The sequence below is a fragment of the Prionailurus viverrinus genome, chromosome D4, assembly GCF_022837055.1.
Source record: "Prionailurus viverrinus isolate Anna chromosome D4, UM_Priviv_1.0, whole genome shotgun sequence".
Lineage (NCBI taxonomy): Eukaryota > Metazoa > Chordata > Mammalia > Carnivora > Felidae > Prionailurus > Prionailurus viverrinus.
This window is the reverse complement of record NC_062573.1, coordinates 43,425,557-43,432,182: the sequence shown is the minus strand read 5'-3', so window position 1 is coordinate 43,432,182 and position 6,626 is coordinate 43,425,557. Positions and strand designations below refer to the sequence as shown.

The 6,626-nt window shown below is 40.1% G+C and overlaps 1 non-coding gene across 1 annotated transcript; it reads left to right on the top strand.

The window, feature by feature from the left end:
* Positions 1 to 324: 324 nt before the first annotated feature.
* Positions 325 to 459, top strand: LOC125151045 (small nucleolar RNA SNORA70). Its single transcript, XR_007146604.1, has one exon. It is a non-coding gene; the product is annotated as a small nucleolar RNA SNORA70 (small nucleolar RNA).
* Positions 460 to 6,626: the final 6,167 nt, after the last annotated feature.

The window sequence follows — 6,626 nt, the reverse complement described above, 5'->3', positions numbered from 1 at the left end:
GTTCCTTGTGACATGCACAAGGTACGAGGTGAACAGATGAAAAGAGAGAGAACATTCAAGGCAGAAAAAATAGTATGAACAAAAACATGGAAGGGAAAAATCTAGGACTAATACAATTCTTAACCACTGGCATACCATTGGTACATGACGAATCAGAATGAATGCTGGCTGTAGTGCTGAAGCAGGGTCTTCAAGGGTCCTGGCTGTTCCCCTTTAATTACTAAATTATGGAAACTATCTGAGGAGATGTCTGAGTGGGTCTTATGGTGGTTAAGAGCATCTGGGGGCCCATCAAAAATGTGGTTATTTCCCAACTGGAACAGAGTGTTTTATATTTTAATAACTTGTGCTTTTTCCCCTTGGGGGCCCAGTGTGCAGGGGCTGCAAACAGTAGGCTCCTTAGTAGTGTATGCAGCCTGGTGATTGGATGGGTTGCCCTATGGAACCTTGGAGACAGTCCTTTTCAGGGGACATTGATGTCTGACCTCATGCTATCCCCAATCTAGGCTCCAGGCAGGTATGTGGGATGCCGTTAGGAAGCCCCAGGGTGCAGTGGCCAGAGTCCACTTTGGCCAAGTCATCTTGTCCGTCTGTACCCACCTGCAGATCAAGGAGCGTGTGATTGAGGCACTATGCAGGGCCAAGTTCGAGTTCTCTGGCCACCAGAAGATCCACATTTCCAAGTGGGGCTTTACTAAGTTTAATGTGGATGAATTTGAAGAGATGGTGGCTGACAAGCATCTTATCCCCGATGGCTGTGGGGTCAAATATCCCTAATCATGGCCCCCTGGACAAATGGCAGGTTCTGCACTCATGAGAACCTCGGCTCTACTCCCTTCTTATTCACACCCACCAATAAATCCTACTTCCTGTCAAAAAAAAATTTTTAATAACTTACTATCATATTGATGCATTCCAGCTGAATGCCAGATCTGAAGAAAATATGCAAGGAGAATGTGATGAAGAACAAACTGTTTAATGTGACTGGAACATTGGCTGGGTTGGTGTGTAGCTATGGGTTTAAATCCCAGTTATTCAAGTCAATAAACTTGATTTAACCATGTGTCTTACATGGCCGTAGTCAAAATAGTCAAAACTCTTCCACGGAGAAATGAGATTTAATCCAATTAGAGAAGACCAGGACCCTATCCCTTCACTGAATGAGGGACCAGGAAACAGGAATTTTAGCCCCTATTCTGCCACTGACACACTGTGATTTGGCAAATCACTTACCACAACTTGTCCTGGAACCAGAAAGCCGTGACTTTACCTTGGCTTTCTTCTCTGCAATTTCCTGGAGTTCTGGAATGCTTCTCTGTTCCTTAAAACTATAGCCCCTAGCCCCTTCAACTCTGGAGTCAAGACACGTTTCACTCAAAAAGCTTGCTTTATACTTTACCACCTTACCACCACAATTTTATTCTGGCCATTACTTGATATGAGTTGATCTATGACTGCCTTTTTTCTCTCTAGATAGCATCACAAGTATAAGTTTATCCCTCCTTTTGATTGCCTCATTCTCTCAGCAAATTATTTACCTGGGATTCTTTTTATATCTTGTAATGTCCCCTGGCACTTAGAAATCTGTATACAGCAGGTGTCTATGAAATACTTGAATGTTCATATAGCATTTCAGCAAAATTTCCAGTTCCAGGGGAAAGTCAAGCAGGACATTCTAAACTAAAATATTTAAAGGTCTGGGATTGTGTATAGCTCTGTTTGTCTCTGCCTCCCTTCCACTAGCATGAATAATTAAGAATAGAGTTGGACCCCTGTGTCTGCATGCCCATAATAGCATTTGTGTGCATATAATAACGGTGTATAAATGAACTTCTTTTGCTTCAAATGAAAAGGCAGCCTTGTTCAATGACGAGTAAGTATGAACACAAAGAGCACTTCAGTATCCTCAGAGCCATTAACATCTCTTGGATAAGCTCAAACTATAAGAAATCAGTGTCTGCCATTAAAAAGAAATTCAAATCACAAACAGAAAAAAATGCAGTCATCCCTGAGATATTTTAAATATTCTTCTCGTTGGAAAGTTAGGGAAGTTGGGCTTAAAATTTGCCACATTTGAAGAACATCCTCACTAACAAACACGTCACTCTTAACTCTCTGTCGTTCAGGAAAATGACATACAGGTTCAACATTCTAGAAGGAAAAATAACCACAGGAAAATACTGGACTATGGTTAAAAAGAAACTTCTAAATTCAAACAAAAAGTAGGTCTGCAGACTAACAAAATGGTATGTGAATATGATTGCTGAGAACTTGGAATTTTGAATTCAAATTCTTCCCTCTTAAGCAATTGAATTAGTAAAAGAAATTACCAAGAAAAAGCTGAACAGAAAGGACTATACACAAAAACCTTAAAGCTTTTGAAATTGCCATGAGGCAAATTTTCCTTCTTAAGCCTGGAAAATTTCCCCGAAAATGATGAGGTAGGTTTTTGATCATTTCTACTTGCCTTATTTTTGTATTTAGCAAACATATATTTAATTGAATTTGAATATGCTTGCTGCAACCATGAGTGAAAAAAAAATTAACATATACACTTAGCATGACCTTGTGAAGCATACAAAGCAGAACAGAATAAGAATTTTTCCTCCTCATTCTATTTTCCTGGAATAAATCATAGGTTGTTCCACTGTTATTAAACCATTTTTCAATAATAGTTCATCTCCCAGCATTAGCATGAATAAATTGCTCCTCTCAGGACAGAAAGCAGCTCACCATTTTCTTTCTTAACCATATCCAGTCTTTCAACAAGTTCACATGTCCGTTTACACATACAACTAGGTGTATATAGTTCCTGATTCTTAGCAAAGTTCTCATTCCCCACTATAAAAAAATGTCTCAATCTACGCCAGTAGATTTACTCAGAATTGGTCTGCTGAGTCCATCTTTTGCCTCCTGTAGATTTCCTTTCATAAAGAGCATCACAGAAGCTTCACTCATTAGCATTCTGAGTCGGTCCTCCAACGTGTGGTTAGCCCTAATGCAATTTATACTTAGTTCATCCCATGCTTCTAGTTCTTTACATCAAGCCTCTCTATTAGTGCTGAGGATAAATGAGCCAGTTGGAAAAGGTTTTGAACCCTTGGCAAATTTCATCATAAAACACACCAAAATGCTATAATCTGTATGCAATCTTCATGAAGAGTTTCTACCACCTGCTTGCTGAAGCAACAGCACAGCCCCCCTTATAATCGCTGCCCCCTGCATGGTGTTAGTTAACATCATTAGACAAATGTTGAGATCTTATTTTCCATGTTCATTAGCACCAGGTGGGAAGAAACGGGCATAGATGCAGGCATAGAACTTTGGGGGATAAGTCAGGCTTACACATTATTCAGCCAACTTTCTAAGCACCCATGAAAAACCAAAAAGGCTAGAATAGGAGTAATTTTCTGTTGTTTTTTCCAGATATGTTAGGGACAGTGTCCATGTCCAACTTCACCGAAGTGAGAGTGATCTTTACGAGCTCTGTGGCATTGAGCAAATCACTTAACCTCTCTCTGTCTCAGATTCCTCATCTATAAAATAGGGATGATAATTTTATCTACCTTGTAGGATTGGCATATGGATTAAATGAGTTAATACAGATAAAGCACTTTGAGCAGAGCCTGGAGCTTTTATCATCCTCCCCCACCCCGTCCTCCTCATCTTTGTTTTGCTAACTCTGTTTTACGTTGTCCCTTGAAACGCACGGGAGACCCCACAGTATCAAAATGGGATCGCAGGGAGTGATCGGACTCTGAGCACAGCCGCTTCCCTTGTTATTTTCTTGTTTAACCTCTATTCTTGGAGCACTTCCTAAGTGCCGGTCCCTATGCTAAGCTCTTCACAAACATTTTTGCATGTAAACCTCAAAACAAGCCTAACAGGATAGACACCACTATAATGTCCATTTTATTGATGAGCAAATAATCAGATTATTTGGGTGTTTGTTTTGATGTTGAGTTGTATAATTTCTTTACATATGTTGGATATTAACCCCTTGTTGAGTATATCTTTGCAAATATAATTTGCTTATGGAATTAAGCTCCACAGTCTTGAAGAAGTGGATGGATTTCTTATAGTTCATATTAACTTTGTTTTAACTTTAGTCACCTCCAGACTGCTTATGATAACTTTTAGAATGGAAGGACCTTTCCATTTGATGTAATCCACATGAAGGAGTTAAGGCTCAGAGAAGTCAATGACTTCACCCAAGGTCACACAGCCAGTTGTGCTAAGCCTGCAGCTACAGCACACTGCTTTTTATCTTCATGTTACTTTTCATGATTAGTAGATCTCTTCAGGTGTGGAAATACTTAAAGTATGCATTCCTCTCAAGGACGTGAGTTTCTTCAAGGAAATAATATCCTTAAATGGAAAATGACTTGAAGGTAGAAAAATACTTGGGATAGGTTTTTTATTTAACTTCTAATTAGACACAATTGCTTTAAGTGAGCAACATCTTAAAAGATGGTATTAAAGTCATACCCCAGAAGCCACAAATATGATAATAAAAGGTTTGTAGCCCTTGTTTTACTAGACATTCTTCAATTCCACTTTTTTCCCTGTGTTTTAAGGACAGTATTATCTTAGCTTCTCTAAGACTTTTTCTGTTTTAAACTTGAATTCCTTACAAGAAAAAAATGGGATTCCCTGTTCCTGCATCTACACACCCCCCACACATTGCTCCTGAGGCGCGCGCGCGCACACACACACACACACACACACACACACAATTATTCCTCTCAGAATGAAATCTCCTTTTTTTCATCTCTTCTTTCTCACAGCCCTCCACAACCTCCCCCAAATCCCTCCCCCAAAACCTAAACTTCAGCATTTGGCTCAGTGACATTCTCTCAAGATCAAAGTCAAATGATAATTTCCATGAAAATCAAAGTAATTTCAGTCTCACTCCCTCTCTCACTGAAAGCCTAGGTCTCCCACCCATGAAATACTAAAAATTCCACACTTCCCCTTCTCCTCAGGATGAAATTCTCTGCTCCCTCCTCCTTTCTTTAGGTGTCTCCACTTTAAGCACATGACTGCTTTTCTGCAGAGACGCTGATGGAAAATTTCAGCTTCAAATTCAAGATCTCGCTACTTTTCGTGTCTTTCTCTTTCTGGCATAAGCAATGCTTGTGAGGCTTGAGGTGAAGGTGGGGAGAAAAGGACAAGAATGGGGTGGGGGAGGAGGTTGGAACAGAAAGGGGAGAGGAGATGTATTGGGGATGGTAGGAAAGTCCTATTAAGTGACTTTCTGTGTGTCAGGTGTCACTGTACAGGTATGAAACGTATTCTTATGTGAGTGACCACAAGTTCACAGAAATCATGTAAAATTTTCAAGGTCACAGAGTTGGTAAATGGTCTGGTTAAAATATAAACCCAAGGCTGTTTGACCGCTGAGTCCAAGTTTTGTGCAAGGATGTAAGGTCAGCGACCTAAATACGGGGAAGAGCAGAAGGGGCTCTATGCACCGCGATGATCCCATCGTTACACACCTCTGTTGACTTGCTTCATACATGTTTATGATGAATTATCCACCTGACCGTGTTTAGCACAAATGATGAACTCTGCTCCTTGTCATTGCCCTGCCCTCCCTCCACGCACAATCACATATATGCTTATTGCTGGGGCACTGAGGAGGTTCTAATTTTGCTCTTACAGTGGAAGGGCCCATTCTGAAATCATTGCTGCTGCCCAGGGACCTTCCCACAAAGTCACTAATTGGAGAGTTAACTGATAATAAGAGGACTTCACACTTCCCTTTGACCAAGATGTCATCTGAGAAGTTTCATGCAAGTGAAAATAATTTTGCTCCTCCAGAAATGGAAATAGTAATCCTGCATTTAGTTCAGAAACACTGTCAGAAAGAAAATACAGTATTTTTTCATTTGAAGGAAAATATCAAATCACGAACACAGGAAATCTCCCTAGAGTCTACCTACAGTAGGAAAGCTCGTTTTATATTTTGCAAGTTTTATGAGAAAAGCATTCAACTCTAATAAGTAGCTATTTGAGTATTATTCCTTGTGTGTGAAAATCATTTGTTGAGACTAGCATAATACCATGGGATGAAGACTGGTCCCCATAGAAGCTGTAAGTCATCCTAGGGATTATGACATGAAATGTTCAGATATCCATTATTAAAAATGAATGTTTTCTTTTGCTACTTTTCTGCCTAGTGGGGAAAAGAAAGAAAAGTACCCTACAGATTCCATTAAAACAAACAAACAAACCAAATCCTAGAGTGTACATTCAATAAAATCTTGGCTTGACACGAGGTCCTGAGTTGGTAATATGAATTGGCAAGTGGTTTTCCTGATCTGATCAGGCAGGAATATAAAGAAATGGAAGGCAAAACAAACACTTAATGAGCACAGTACCCTTGCCAATTGCCATCTAACAGCATAGTGCTATTCCACTACTATCCTGGACTTAGCTCCGTGACCTGCTTTGGCCAAGCTGATTAACAAAATGTGCTGCAGGTAGAGACCTGAGAAGTGTTTAAGTTTCCCCTTGTTCTTGTTTTCTGCCATAGCCATGAGACCATGTCTGTGTTAGCCTGCTGGAGGATGAGACCCACAACAGAGCTAAGTCACTCCAGCCACTCCAGCTGAGACCATTCT